The 16,436-nt window shown below is 40.2% G+C and overlaps 1 protein-coding gene and 1 long non-coding RNA gene across 20 annotated transcripts in view; one reads left to right on the top strand and one right to left on the bottom strand.

The window, feature by feature from the left end:
* Window positions 1-16,436, bottom strand: part of PCDH15 (protocadherin related 15) — a 1,244,966-nt gene that overhangs the window by 581,015 nt on the left and 647,515 nt on the right. The gene's annotated exons all lie outside the window — the stretch shown is intronic.
* Window positions 3,917-13,303, top strand: LOC123576382. 2 transcript variants are annotated; one of them, XR_006701348.1, is made up of 4 exons: window positions 3,917-4,124; window positions 5,383-5,524; window positions 9,896-9,930; window positions 11,557-13,303. It is a non-coding gene; the product is annotated as an uncharacterized LOC123576382 (long non-coding RNA). The 2 variants fall into 2 exon arrangements; XR_006701349.1 differs by lacking the exon at window positions 3,917-4,124 and having other exon boundaries at window positions 5,080-5,524.

Below are 16,436 nucleotides of genomic sequence, written 5' to 3'. Positions count from 1 at the left end.
GGGCCAGGAGACTTCTTCATTATGAGGGGGCTGTTTGCATTGCAGGATGTTTAGCGCACCTCTGGCCTCTAGATGCTAATATGCCCTCCTCCTGATTTCTGACCATCACGAATGCCTCCAGACTTTGCCAACTATCCCCTAGAAAGTCAAACTGCCCCCTGGCTGAGAGATAGAGACTTATAGTAACCACTTGAAGATCACATCAAACCCTCCAGTTGGATTTGACTAGCGTCACTGGAGGAGCATAGCCTTACCGTCCAGACTTACCTTGCTGCTGCCAGTCAGAGCAACAGACACTTCACGTTCTGTGCATCTGCACATGCGCTCATGGTCTATAAATCAAAGAGTTTATCGTCTGCCTTCTATGTCCACAAACAGTGGGGATTTTCATTAAACGGTAGCATGGAGTAATTGAGAACCATAGGAAACTTAGGGACACAGATCCCATCTGCCTAACTTCCTCCTTCTCGATCCTGTTGTACTCCATAAGTCTTCTCTGTTTGGCCTCACATCTCCTTACAGCCATTTTCCCTCTAAGCCTGAGGTTTCTTCTCTGCATATTTTCTTTCTTTTTTTTTTTTAAACGTTTTATTTTTGAGACAGGGAGAGACAGAGCATGAACAGGGGAGGGTCAGAGAGAGGGAGACACAGAATCTGAAACAGGCTCCAGGGTCTGAGCTGTCAGCACAGAGCCCGACGCGGGGCTCGAACTCACGGACCGCGAGATCGTGACCTGAGCTGAGGTCGGCCACTTAACCGACTGAGCCACCCAGGCGCCCCTCTTCTCTGCATATTTTCTAAGGTGGTGGCCTGTGACTCTTCCAACTTCTGTAGCAGCAGGTCAACATTTTTTTGTAGTGTCTGATTCAGCAGGCGATATTTGCAAGTTCAGGATTGGAGTCACACAGGCCAGGGGCCACCCTGCCACCAGATCACCAGGAGAAACTGCATACATTTCCGTTGGTTACTAGGTTAGCTGACGATTCCCAGCTAAGGAAAGGGAAAAGCAGGACAGCACAGTTGCACATTTACCTAATACTATCCCCTTACTCCCACCCATCGTTCCCTTGGAATGAATTAGGATCTGACTTTAATTTAACTTGCCAACATCAGGAGGTAGGAGGAGAGAAAAGGCAGAGTGGGGAGAAGTAGAGAAATGTTGGCGGGGAAATAGAAAGAGGGTCTGGATGAAGGGAGCTAGGAGAGGCATGGACTGTATGTGTAACTTCGGCCCTAGTGAGGCAGTCGTGTAGTCTGAGCCTGTTGGAGGCTCAGTCTGAAGAGAAGAGAGTGGATAAGTGCTCAGTGTATACTTGGATCTTCTCTGCTCAAGGAAGCTATTCCCACCTTACCATTAGGGAAGGACACACCTACGATCTGTGCTCTCTGTCAGCACAGGGATGGCCTCTCTTTAGGAACGTTGATGGAGGTTGAGAGATAGAGTGAAATTAGGCCTGAACAAGTGACCGGCCTGTGTGGGCCTCCTCTGAGCAGGCTGGGATACGCTTCCCCATGTAGGGCCCTAGATGTACAGACATACAGGAAGTTAAAGAGGCCCAACTTTCACAGTATTATCCAGGACTTTGAGACAGGAATTAGCTATTTAGCTTCAGCAAGGGAGTGATTTGTAGTTGCACAATATTTTGGTTTTGAATTACATACTGAGCGGATGTCGTCGTCTTTCCAGCACATGGAGCCTTTAAATGTCTTAATCACCATTGTGATGCAGCACGTGACTTAGAGCAGGTCCGGTTTGTTTCACGGGAACTTGCTCCCTGGTGACAGCTCTGATGATAAGATAGGAATGGAAGCCAGATGCAAAGGGAAGCAGAGCGAGCGGACTTTTTCTCAACAATTTGACTCAGGAGATGGGATAATCTGGTGTGTTAATTGTAGGCATTTAAACCAGGATCCACCAGCATGGGACCAGAAGCGGTATCACAGCAACCCAAAGCCACGGACCAACTTAAGGGGACTCACTCCTAAGAGCCCCACACAGGGGTCAAGCCTCAGACAGGACATGGGGCAGATGGACAGAGACCAGAAACCTGCAGACTCAGAAATAGGGAGGAGTGGGCACCCATCTAATCACTCTCCATTTTCTAGGAGTCCAAGAAATTCTTTCATCCTCTCGGTTGACCCCTGCTTTATTAAGGCAAACTTCAGTGAGTTCCTGTCTCTTGCAAGGAAATGCTATCTAGGACATCTCCACATCTTGTGATGGCTTTAACCACGTTTTACATGCCACATCTCCAAACCGGTAATGAATACAGGTCTCCGATGGTCTCCCTTTCAAGAGGTGTAAACAGATCCACCACTTGTCTTGACTCAAGTTTGGCAACTCTTGAAGTAGATTCTTACTTTTATAATTAAATTAGAATATCTTCACATTGGGTCTTCACCATAATCCCATGGTCTTCTGTATCATCGGTCTGGTGGGCCTGGAGGATGCTGACTTTGAATTCGCTTTTCCTGCTTTAGGGCAATTCTTTTATGTTCCGTATCAAAACATAGCTGCTTTCAGATACTTTAACTTGGTAAGACACAGTAAGAGATTACAGAGTGTTTAAAGTAGTAGTTTTTCCACATGACTGTAATGACAATATAAGAAACAGCAAAAGCCACCTTTGTTGAGCTTGTGCAACGTGCTTTGCTTAATCTAATGTTTGACTAAATAGAAAATTGTAGAAAGTTCCATCTTTAAAATTTAATAGCCATATAAGAATAAATAAGGTTTTACAAAAACTAGTATTTTTATAAAATTAGAGATTTGTTGCTATAATATCTCATCAAACCTGGGTGTTCACTTTATGGATGGTCCAGTGCAGCCCATGGTTATCACCTGTTGTTTTCGTTTTGTTTTTCTTATATACGCTACTCTTTGTATCTTTTTCAGACTTGTCCTCTCTTACTTCTAGGGGGATGTCAAATTAAGTCACTTATGTAACAAACAGTCTGGGGTCATTTAAAATTATTTTTGTGCCACAAATACTGAATTTTATATTTCTCTTTTCTCTTTCATGATAAAACAAGCAATAGTTATAGTGTCTTTTACTTTCACCAAGAAATCCAATAGACCAAAACTATATAAATGTATACATACATTTTCGTTATTTTTTTCTGCCTTGGTAAAAGCTAAAGAGAGGAAATCCGCCAAGCAAATCAGCATAAATTTTCCTCCTTCTATACTGTAATAGCCATTTGTAGCTACAATTCCTCAATTTTCTGGAACAGACACAAAACTGGAAAATTGACTGTTTAAAGAACAAACTCGAAACCACAAAACAAGCAAACAAAGCCAAGATGGAAACATTACCTCCTCATCACTGTGGACACTGACATAAGAGCGGTTACTTCAGTAGATAATGTGATTGACCACCCAAACACTCTCTTCATGTGAACACACCCATTTCATGAGCTTAGCACGAACAAGCTGTCCACTGTTCACATCTGTACTCTTCGCTAAGAAGTGTCCTGAGGCACCTAAGAGGAACTAACCTGCCCAAGGTTTCAGGAGGTTGGCCATTGGCCCACGACCTGCTAATGTAGGAATACAAACAAATGCATACCCCTTTCATCTGGATTTGGGACAAATCTGATGGGCGTCCAGTAGGAGTGGCTGAGGACTCAGGGTAGGGCTCCCAGATAAAACACAGCATTCCCAGGTGAATTTGAATTTCAGGTAAACAACAAAGAATTTTTTTTATTTTATTATGTTGTTTTATTTCATTAATTTATTTATTTTTGAGAGAGTGCCTGGGGCAGGGGCAGAGAGAGAGGGAGAGGGAATCCCCAGCAGGCTCCAGGCTGTCAGTACAGAGCCTTACATGGGGCCAGATCCCATGAACTGTGAGATCATGACCTGAGCCAAAATCAGGAGTCAGACACAACCAGTTGAGCCACCGAGGCGCCCCAATAACTTCTAAATGTAAGTATGCCCCATGGAGTATTTGGGAATTACTCACACTAAACATTCTGAATTGTGTATCTAAAATGCTAATTCAACTAGACATCCTGTTTGTTTCGTTTTTGTTTTTCTAAACCTAGCAGCCTCATTAAGGTCGCATCCACATTGCTGGTGAGCATCCCTTCTGCCCCACTCTGCCTGCCTCACTTCCTTACAGGTGCGTATTCCAAGAGCATTCCAGTAAACATTTGCACATATTATCTCAGAGACGATTTCAAAGGAATTCAGTGTAAGATGGCAGTATCTTTCAAGACAACTCACATGAAAATATTTTCATACATTTATTTATATTGACTAATATCTATTGTGCTTTTTTTAAATAGCCTTCCTTATACCTTATAACACAAACACTGATGCTGTAAGCTTTACTCATCAAATTTTATTTCTCCTTTCTTATTTTATTTCTCCTTTCTTAAAAATGGAGTAAGAAATAAACTAATAAAGACAGTGCAGTGTGCGATTTTACATACACACACGTGCACCTGACAAATGTGTACCGGACTGTCTTACTTATCTACGATCAGCCTCAGACAACCTCTGTCTCTAGAAAAAAGTTCTGGAGTCAACAACAGGTGAAAAGGATCCCTCCTCTCCTCTCTCTCTCCCTCTCTCTCTCTCTCTCTCTCTCTCTCTCTCACACACACACACACACACACACACACACACACACGCCACAATTTTGTCACGTTTCACTCTTTTAGGTCAAAGACAGAAAACACATTTCTTCCTGTTAACCACTGCAATCAGTTGGTATTGCTTGGGATGCTGTGGCTGTGGCCAGGGCTCTTGAGAACACATCTGATTTTTATTAGGACAATTAAAACTACCCTCAATACAAGCACTGGATCTAGGAGACGGACCAGGGAGAAACAATATATGCATTTATTTGCTGCCCCTCTCCTTTTAAAAAAAAGTCTATTTATTTTGACAGAAAGAGAGCAGGGGAGGGGCAGAGAGATGGAGGGAGATGGAGAATCCAAAGTAGGCTCTGTGCTAATGTGGTCAGGTAGGAGCCTGACATGGGGCTTGAACTCACAAACTGTGAGATCATGACCTGAGCTGTAATCAAGAGTCTGTTGCTTAACCAACTGAGCCATGCAGGTGCCCCTGACCCTCTCCTTTTTAAAATTTATATGCCTTTTGAGAACTCTTTAAGATTCCTTGATGATTTTAGTATTAAATATAAAATCTTTACCATGGACTATAAATTCTTGAGTAATTCATGTCACTTCTTTCCTATTTCTCCAGCTCTGTCTCACACCATATGTCTCTTGGCCCCCCATGGCCCAGCCGCACCCACCTTCTTAACAGATGGCTACATACTGTGAAGCCTTTATCTATGATGCCATCTGCCTGCGATTTGCTTTCCCCACTGTTCTTCTTCTAGCTAACTTTATTTATTTGTTTGATCTCAGCTAAAATGTTCCTTCTGTAAGGAAGCTTCACCACACGACCTAGATTAAGTTCAGTCTCCTGGCACCTCTGGGGCTGGTCAGTATTGTGAGTAGCTGCCATGTTGCCCGAACTGTACAGAAGCTACAGAGGACAGATACCAAGGTAGGTGGTCAAGAAAGATCTGTTGAAATCCTGCCATTTGCAAGAACACGGATGGAGCTGGAGAGTATGATAAGAGAAATAAGTCAGAGAAAGACAAATAACATGATTTCACTCATGAGGAATTTAAGAAACAAATGAGCAAAGGGAAAAACGAGAGAGAGAGAGAGAGAGAGAGAGAGAGACCAAGAAATGGACTCTTCCCCAATGTTCACCAGAGAGGAAGTGGGGGGATGTGTGAAACAGGTGATGGGGATTCATGAGCACACTTGCCATGGTGAGCAAGGGGTGATGGAGGGAAGTGTTGAATCACTATATTCTACACCAGAATTTACTAAGACACTGCATGTTAACTAACTGGAATTTAAATTAAAAAAATAAATAATAAAGTTTGGCAATAAAGTAAAAATAAATAAATAAATAAAAGGAAATACCTACTGAAAGCCTAGAGCATTCTTTATTTCAGACCTCTATTCTGGTCTCATTAACCCTGTGTATCATGCAACTCTCCCAAGTTCATTTTTCTGATTTTCTAACCTGAGGCAACCTAGAAGCTACAAACAGACACAAAGCAGAAAGAGGGTATTAGAATTCGGTACAGCAGATACAGTGAAGGAAAGGCAAGTCGGTCATAAGAATGAACTAGAACACTAACCAGAAAGAACACACATCCTGATTTAATGACGGTTGTTGTTGACTGAATTATTATTATTATTATTATAATTATTATAATTATTATTATTATTTTGCAAACTTATCTGAAAAGAGTAAAGTCAGCCTGGCTTATAACGAAGTTAGATATTATAATGGAAGCCAAAGCAGTGACCTTTATATATAATATATTTGGTTTACTACTCAGAAAACACAATTTATTAATGAACAAAATAAATATTCTAAAGAAAAGAAAATATTAAAAAAACATAGAACTTAACAGCATGGTTCTCTGAAATATTAAAGAGTTAAGGCATATATACCAATAAGAAATGATTTGAAAAGTTACAGTCCAAGGGCCATTATAGATCTGGAAATTCTTAAAGAACTCATTAAAATTTTAAACACACACAGGAAGTTTATTTAACTGATATTTATATATGTTTTCACCTTTTATGCTACTTCTGCCTTTCTTTAACCTGCACACCAAATATGCTGTAAGGAAAAAGGGAAAGCTCATATACATTTTGCTTCCCAAACATAAAAAAAACTATATTTATTAAGTACTTATTAAGCTTTGGATACCATTAATGGTATTTACCACGTATGTCTTTATGATGAAATAGATAATCGATTACAAGCCTGAGTTCAAAATTGCTTATCATTTGTGGAAAAAACACAAAGTATGGTAGTCTAATAATTGAAGATATTAAAGTACACACCTCTGTGTCTACCGGGACCCCCATCCCCAACCCTGGTTTGCACTAGAAGAAATGGATTACCACTTGATCCACAGTGAATGGTTATTAACAGTGGACCAGAGAACAATATTGTCAAAACCCATAACGTCTTGACTTAAGACACGGAAAATTTTAATAAGGCTTCTCTTCTCCCTTCTGGCTAGTAAACATGGGTCCTAAATTGAGGAGGGAATCCCTAAAAAGGAATTTTGTTGTTCCTGGGAAAATTCATGCATTTTTCTAGCCATCACAAAAATGCATAATCTTTGTTTGGAACAAGATCCCTTCCCTCCCACCGGGGCATCGAGGGTACACTGCTATGCATACCCTGCAGAGTGGACAGGCACCCACAGCAAAGGATATGGGAATTTCTAAAAGAGAAGAACTCAAATCGGCAAACATCAACCCAAGAGCATCCAGCCATGTGCTGGACAAAATCAGCTGCAGGTCGTGTTGTGTACACACACACCATCCCCTGCATCAGGTGGGGAGGGAGGCTACAAACACAAAGCACTGCCTTCATAAACGTGGCCATGTGCTTTCAGCAAACCCCTCCCTAGTTCACAAAACCAGCTTTCTGTCTTTTGCCTTGAACTAAAAATGGTTTTCAAAATGCCTGACATCGAAAAACAAACAAACACCGAAACAATAAACTCCAAAATTTGGCAATATATCAGGCAACTGGGTATATTATTAGCTGCCTCAACTTCTTAAATGGTTTCTTCAGAGGACAAGGGAGGAAAAATCGCTCTAACTAAATAGATGCTAAATAAAATCCATTATTTACCAAATATGCAACATTTCCCCCTTACCCTGAGTAGCTATTTATGTGGACACCTATCTGAAACCACTTACAGTAAAACCTTGGTTTGCAAGCATAATGCATTTCAGAAACATGCTTGAAATCCAAAGTACTTTATATCAAAGCGAGTTTCAAGAACCATTGGCTTAGTTGTGATCGTGTGACATTGGGCATCATGTACTACTCATATTGGAAGACATCGCTAGTTTATCAAGTTAAAATTTGTTAGAAATGTTTGCTCATTTTGCAGAACATTCACAGAATAAGTTACTCATAATCCTTACTCATAATGCCTTGGAGCTTATTAGACTTAACTGTATGCCTACTGAAAATCATGTCTAACTTGGTGTGGCAGGACTTTGTGAGCTGAAACGGTTTGAATGGTCAAAACTAATGTGAAGATTGAGTCCCATTTATCAAATGATCTTTGCACAGATGTAGGTTTTATTGTCCCAAAGTGACAAGAGGGCATCATTACTAACAGATGCTACTCACCGTGTCTGTAACTGTATACTGACCCGCTTCTCAGCACCTTACGTGTACTAACTCAGTCAACACTGAAACAGAGATGTACCGGTCATTTCATTTTCACGTCAGTAAACCGAAACAGAGAGCCACAGAAAGTAAACAAAGACTGTTTCAAGAACGTCTGACGGGGTCTGAGTCTGAATAGGGCATCAGAATTCTTGTCAACATGGAGATTAAAATAAGTCTCTACCAAAAGAGTAGTCTTGAGGAGGTAAAAACTATTTATCAAAGCTGTTTTAATTACGTATTCTTTTTTTTTTAAAAACGGGCTTTATAACTGATATCTTAATATCTGAAACATTTAATCTTTGGGTTCTTCCTTAACTTGACCAATTAGGACATTTTGAGTCTTGGGGTGTCAAGAGGGTGATAGAAATGCAGATCTGAAGCACCTGAAATAGTGACTGTCAGAATAGAGCACAGAGGAAAAACCCATCGTCATAATATCAAAAAAAAGATGCTTTATACACAATATAAATGCTTTCTTTGTGTTACACTTTCTTCTGTTTTCCATGCCATGTCTTTCTACACACTCCCCTTGAAGAAAGGAACCTGGTGCTAATCTCACCCTAGCGCTGAAATGCCTTCTTCTTAGAAAAATTTAAGACTAGATTGGGAAATATAGTTAACTAGACTTCACGTAATTGCTGTGTATTTTCATAATTATTTGTCTCTGGGCCTGATTAGGAATATTTGGTGGATCTATAATTCTAATATGAGTCAGTTAAAAATAGTTTATTTCAAACCTGGTAAAAGACACTTTTTATTACAATGCACTCCTTAATAATTATTCCAATATTGTGTAATCTCAGCTAAGAAATTTACCACTTCATTATAAAAGGAACCCACACACTAATACATTGACTAGTGAGTGAAAAATACCACCCCCCGTTCATAAAGGATGCAAACAAGGTCTATGCACTTATTTATTATCTGGATGTAAGCTCTGATTCCAGATCTGACTCCCACCTGTCTCTTAGGGGAGAGGGATTACGCTGGGCTTGGCGGGCCGGTAGTGGATGGAGCTAGGAGACCATGGGGTGATTAAAATGTGCTGCTTGGTTTATAAAATGGCTGTTCAAGGGGAAATTAAGACCATGGGATCCTGCATAGAATTAGTCAATAGGCCGTATGTTCTCAAATCTAAAGCAAACAAGCCTTTGAGGGTTTTTGTTTGTTTTTTATACTTGTTACTGTTGTGAAAATTCATATGCAAAGGACAACTCTCACTGGTTCTCTCCATTTTCTTCTGAGTTTGATTCGCGGGTGTTCTACCCCAGCACATCTTACACATTCAAGCTCGCTGCGCTGTATGTGTGCCACCTGGTCTGGCCTCAGCAGACGCTCTCTGATGGGTCTGAAACAAGGCTCCGGGGCCAGGGGGGCTGGCAGAGGAAGGCATGGGGCGAGTGAAAATGGAAGGGACAACGCTATACACAACGATTTTTAACTTGCAAATTCCTGCATACGTTATGTCAGTTATAGGTTTCTAAGCACTTGGTCGGTCTGCTCGGAAGTAACGCCTTCCCACTTACTAGATAAAGAAACACAGAGAATAAAAAAAAGTAAAATGCCTTAAGGCACTGAGAGTAAGGAGATGGAATAAGGAATGAGGTTTTATGGATTAATCTTTTTCTTATTTTTTTTCTTTAGCAAACTCAGGGAACAGACAGTGAGCACTGGAAAAGGTATGGGTTTATTATCTCGATTTTGGGGAGAGCACTGTCTCCGTGTTATCTTGCTGAACAACAACTACAGAAAGCGTCCTCCCCTGCCTTGTTTTCTCTCGTGTGCCTCCCAACAACCCAATTCTCCCTCTCCAGTACTGATTTCCATTTTTCAGCCCATTAGTCTTCTGCTCTAGGGGCCTAACATTTCCCTGCACATCTATGTATCTGTTTCATAATCCTTTCAGGAAAATTCCTGGGTTAGTTGACAAACAGCAACAGGGGGAAGGAGAACAAATAAGCTACAGAGAATAAGCACGTCTCCTTCGTTAGTATTGTTTGGACCTCCTTGTGAACCACATATGTTCATATTTAGCATAGAAGCAAATTTTAATTTCTTTTATTTAAAAATTATTGTGTTCTCTCTATAACTAACTTGGAAATGACAATCAACTAGTTCTATATCTATTTCCTGAATTCTATAGAAGAAACTCTCCCAAAGCAGTGTTCAACTCTATAAACCATAAAAATTTAACAGCAGCAAGACGCAAATGCACACACACACACACACACACACACACACACACACACACACACGTCAGACAGATAGAACAATCTACTCCTGAAAATAAACAGCATGTTTGAGAAAAATGGAGATTTATTTTAGCCTGGATAGATGAGTGCAATAAAAGTCATGTTCAATCGATAGTTGAGGGTACCGTATTCTGTAGGTTTCTCATTACCCTTTAACTATCTTAGAACTTTCATTAAAAAGCACATACCTTATGAATTTAGATCCTCATTGTTTGCCATATATTGGAAGGAAACTCAGAGTGTACTTTTACTATATATACTGGACCAAATAAATATTACATAAGTAAATATAACTATGTGTAAATATATGTGTATGTATGTATATATATATGTGTGTATACATATATGTGTATGTATACATATATATATATATATATATATATATATATATAGAGAGAGAGAGAGAGAGAGAGAGAGAGAGAGAGAGAGAAATTATCCCTACTATATGAGAAACAAGATAAACAACATTCAAATAATGTTGACAACAATTTTTAAAAATAATTTTAACATGTATTTAGTTTTGAGAGAGAAACAGATTGTGGGGGGGGTGGGGGTCAGAGAGAGATGGAGACACAGAATCCAAAGCAGGCTCCAGGCTCCAAGCTGTCAGCCACAGAGCCTGACATGGGGTTCAAACCCACAAATGGGATATCAGGAAGTCAGATGCTTAACTGACTGAGCCACTTAGGAGCCTGACAACAGATATTTGACAAAATTTTGAGATATTTGAGAAAGAAACACAACTACAGAAGAAAGTGGCTCTGTTCAAGGTCTGCATAGTTCCTATATAGCAGGTGTATGGGTGGGTCTGAACTCCAAGGTTTTCCCCCTCCCATTTCCTCCTGCAAACGCGGCCCCTGCCATCCCCTTTCCCACTCCTTGTTAACTCCAGCCAATCTCCAGCTACCTAGGAATTTTCAAGAGATCCTCTGACAAATTTTTAAGTTCTAGAAACACATTTAACTGTGGTAAATGTGACTTATTTTTCACGTTCTAAAAGGTGTAGTTGAATGTGAATCAAAACCTTCTCCCTCCTGTTTATGGCTTCCCCAGGTTTGCAGCAGGACATTTAGGGCATGAAGAATTAAAAGAAATGAGCAGAATGTTCCTTAACTAATCTGCTCTTTGGTCTCCTGAGAGGAGCACCAGACACTGCTTCTGTCAGAGAGTGCATTTGTGAGTTATTGGGGATTCCACCCCCACCTGGAAATGGTCTAACATGGACAATTTGTTCTTCTGCTGACTTCTAGCAACTGCCTTTGCGGAGATACAGGCTGAGGGCACAAGTGCCTTACATCTTCTGTGGCACCTACTTGGCCTTGTGAGATATGCCCTCATCCAAAATGTGAATGTGCCATAGGACACCCTGTCCCTTCCTCGTGCTGCCATCACAAAACCGCTTCAGGATGTTGAAGGCAAGAGGCAGGCACCAGAACTGGTCTGGCCACGTTCGGCTTCACCTTCAAACTCTTGAGGACACACGCCAGACTTTCCTACAACTCTGTCACCATGCTGGTCCCACTGTAGCACAGGGCACCTGTAAGTGTGGGCAGTGCAACAGGAGAGTGCTACTCATTCTGTCCTTGAAACTGGCTCCAATTTCTCTGAACTCTGAACCTGGCCACTGCGTGCAAAATAAGTTTAGTCTGCAAGCGCTCTCACTCAGGCGGATGACTCCCTTTCTGCAGGATTCCTCCCCAAACGTCTAGTGCTCTCTCCACGTCAGAGCATAGCTGATTGAGGTCACTGAAGGTTGAGGAGTCAGAGTTTATCAGGCCACTTATTATTAAATCCTGCACAGACTGTCCATTCTTTGGAATCTAGAAGTAACCATCATGTACTGGGATTGAACAAAAACTCTAAGACATGAGAAAACATTCAGTCTAGCTCCTATGAAAATTATCCATTACAGATAGAAAAAAAGTAGATCAATTATAAAAGGAGTTAGTATAACCTACAGATCTCAGTAAGCTGGGTGTGACAGACAATAACAAATACACATAAAAATTCAACATAATTTCAGTTTGAAACAAGGACCTGAATAAAAGTGAAGACGTTGAAGAATGAAAGGAGAACTCAAAGAAGCCGAAAAGAAAAATGAACGGAAATATGTTTTACTGATATACAAATGCAATGGGCCTCAACAGCTCGATACGGCTGCTAAAAAGAAGGCTATCATAGCATCAGGATCTATTAATAAAGAAAACAAGTCATGAGAACAGTCTTGCTGTATTTTGTGGTCATATCCCATCTGGTGCAGTATTTTCATGCGGCACTCCTATTCATTCCATTACAGAAAGATTCGCTTATCCCTGCCCTCGTGAGTTTTCATGAAGCTGCACTGATACACATGTCCCTGTAATAACTTTGTGACTAATAACACCTTTTGCAGACAACCACTGTGAAGGTTTAAGAGAAGGAGGAGAGGGTTCCACTGGGAATCAGAGGGGGGAAATGCTAATTTTGGACTCTGAACTTTATGGAATCTGCCATGTCTTTATTTTTCAATTAAATCTACTTTTAAAATGCCATACTCTTTAGCTGTTGTGTTTCAATTGCCCCCATTTTCTCGGCCCAGCAGAAAGCCATTAGGATTTCACTCAGGTTGACTCTACATTCTTCATAAAATTAACAACTTTGCTCTAAGTCTCTCAAAAAAGGAGTAGAAATTACTTTTTGATGTAAATGCAACCTTTTTTTTCTACTGTGAAGGTATTCTTCCTGTATTAGCCATTTTAACTTTCATGGATAATTGGACATTAGGAAAAATTTAGTATATGAACTACAAATAGATTTGTCCTTAAATTATCTAATAAATGTTTTCCACCCTGCACCATAAAACCTGGTATCTTTGTAAAGTCTTGGTTGTTATGAAAGATGAAAGTAAAGGGTGATTTGACTGGGTGGGGAAAAAAAAACATCATTTTTTTTTTTAAAGAATGGATGCTGGCAATTGAATGCCTACTGTTTATTCAAAGCATATAGATCAGTAGCTGATTCTTCATTTATAACAAAAACGATGCTGTACTCTATGAACGGAGGTTTGTTACCCCAGTAATAAGTAAAAAGAAGTTGAAGGGCCTTGTGTTTTATCTCTATGCAAATAAGCTATTTGCAGGTGGCTTTCAGAGAGGAGGTAAAATATCATTAAGAAACTAGGTCAAGTTTTTCTATGCTTAAAAATTAAGAGCTTCAGGAATACCTCCTTAAACTTTATTACGCTGTTTTGAAGTAAATTGAATACTAAGTCACTTATCCTTTCTCACTTCAAATGCTGTAAAACTTCTTTGCCTTCTACTTGACTAATTATTTAGGCAATTCTAAAGGACTCTAGATGTATTTTGTGATCATGTAGCTCTCTAGTGGGGTATCAGATTTTATACACCTTCTTTAATTGAGAGAATCAAATTCTTTTTTTTTTTTATTTTATTTAAAAAAAATTTTTTTTCAACGTTTATTTATTTTTGGGACAGAGAGAGACAGAGCATGAACGGGGGAGGGGCAGAGAGAGAGGGAGACACAGAATCAGAAACAGGCTCCAGGCTCTGAGCCATCAGCCCAGAGCCCGACGCGGGGCTCGAACTCACGGACCGCGAGATCGTGACCTGGCTGAAGTCGGACGCTTAACCGACTGCGCCACCCAGGCGCCCCTGAGAGAATCAAATTCTTAAGATGGCATTGAACATTTCAGATGTTCTTCTTGCGTCATGCCTCCTCACTAAATCCCCTTTATATGGGTTATCCATGATAAATACTCCCACTTTGAGAAATATTCATGACCCCTCCTTATCATTTTCCATACTTTTTGTTTATGAATCTGTTCAATAAGTAATAAAAAAAAATCACACTTTCAAAAAATAAAGACCGGGTCATAACATTGTTCTATATAAGAAGAAAAAGAATAAAAGGACGTTTCTATTGAAAACCAATAAAAACAAAAATGCACAGGGATCAGAATTGCAAGACCATTGCCGCATTTCCAGCTGTGACATCAGTTCTCCAAGTGGCCTTAGGTAGGCTACCTGCTTCTTCTAGGCTTTCTTTTATTACTTGTACAAAGAGCGTGCTATTAAGAAGCATTCCAGCGCTCGTAGCTGTGACTGCAGAATTAAGCATGCATTTCGTGAAATGTGCTGCAAGTTTACTGGAAACATTCTGAAGTATCAATTAATCATTTAACAATACACAATTGTCTGATCATATTCTAAGGAAGGGCTAAACCCTCAATCTCCTTTCACTACCCTGTGTTCCCAAGACTCATTCAGGCATGAGGGCTGGCAAAAGATATTAACGTGCAATAATTCAAATTCTCTCACTAATGAATCGATTCAGCAGGGCAAAGGACACCGAAGGTATCGTTATTGCATACTTCTTCTACTAGATCCCAACTCACAATTAAGATTCATCTTAACCAGGAGAATAGCAGCACTGTTTTTAAGAAACTAAAGGCATGAGACCTATTATTAAACCCAACATGTCCTTTACCTACAGTGAGAATATCCGTGAGTCAGCTCTTCTGGCCTCTGGATGGGCTGCCAGAGTCAGTGATTTTGAAGCTTCTAGCTGATTCTGGTTTCTTCTGTGAGAAACAGGTGTGGGTGAGCCCTTGGGGCACTGTTTAAGTAAGTCCGTGAGGTGTTAACATACAGAATTCAGTGAGCTAAACTAAGTAAAAGGTCTGATATCAATAAACGTTTGCTGATTGAGAATTAGTAACTATGGAGTCCTGTGTCTTCACAAATTTGACAACACTTGTCTGCTCACGATCTGTATTTACTGCGTTTCCAGGATATTTCAGTGAAGTAAAGTCACTGCACATACTATTATGGCGATAAGACAATAAACAACAGTGGTTGAGAGACAGGGAGACCTAGGGAAACAGTAGCAGAAGCAGATTTATCAATTAAAGAAATAAGCTTCAAGTAGAAGTTCACTGTTGCTTAAAAGAACACAGAATGGATTCGAGAGAGAAACTTGCCTTTCTCTCCACCCCCCCTCACTATCAAGGGAATTAACAGCATCGCGCTATGATGAATACCTAAGAGATACTCATCTACCTCTGAACATTTATTAAAATAATGATATTTCAGGACAGTAAAAATATCTAAACTAAGAATAAGTAAAGAGGACTTGCCCTGGATGGGGTACTATATTCTCCTACATGCATATCTCAAGGTTGTCTCCTACCTCATGGCCACATATGTAGGTAAATTACTCTAGCAGACACTCTTGGGGTGTGGTATTTGGTGGGGTATGGAAGTCAGGGCTAGGGTGAGGGGGAATCTGGGTTCTTTGATCTTGAGCTTTGACTATGTTGGACTTGGGATCTTTGAAATCTTAGAGGAAGTTAATGCATTCAACAGTTCAGAAAGGCTTGGTTATATGATGGATAGAAGCTACAGGTCACTTTTGGGGGGTAATATTCTTTTATTTTTTATTAAAAATAATTTAAAAATAATTTGTTTATGGAAAGGAACAGCAAAAACCCAATTCTGGAGTAAGGAGTTTCTGCATAATTACGTAAAGAGCTTTCTTCCTTCAGAATGGAGTTTTATCTCTGCAGATGGTTCCATTTGCAAAAAACAAAATATGGGGCACCTGCAGGGCCTCAGCTGGTTAAGCGGCTTACTCTTGATTTTGGCTCAGGTCAAGTTCCCAGGGCTGTGGGATCAAGTCCTGTGTCCAGAGCCTGCTTAAGATTCTCTCTCTCTCTCTCTCTCTCTCTCTCTCTCTCTCTCTCTCTCTCTCTCTCTCTCCCCCTCCCTCTTCCCCACATGCACACACTCTTTCTCTCTCTCTAAAAATTAAAAAAAATAAAAGAAAAAAGGAAACCAAAATCTTCTTTTTGTTTTTTGATTAACTGAAGTGGTGGAGGTCTAAACAATAATGAAAAACACAAACCTAGTGTTTGTCCCCATGGTGTTTAAATGTCT

The sequence above is a fragment of the Leopardus geoffroyi genome, chromosome D2 (assembly GCF_018350155.1).
Source record: "Leopardus geoffroyi isolate Oge1 chromosome D2, O.geoffroyi_Oge1_pat1.0, whole genome shotgun sequence".
Taxonomy (NCBI): Eukaryota; Metazoa; Chordata; class Mammalia; order Carnivora; family Felidae; genus Leopardus; species Leopardus geoffroyi.
The sequence above is the reverse complement of the archived record's forward strand: the minus strand, read 5'-3'. Positions and strand labels throughout refer to the sequence as shown.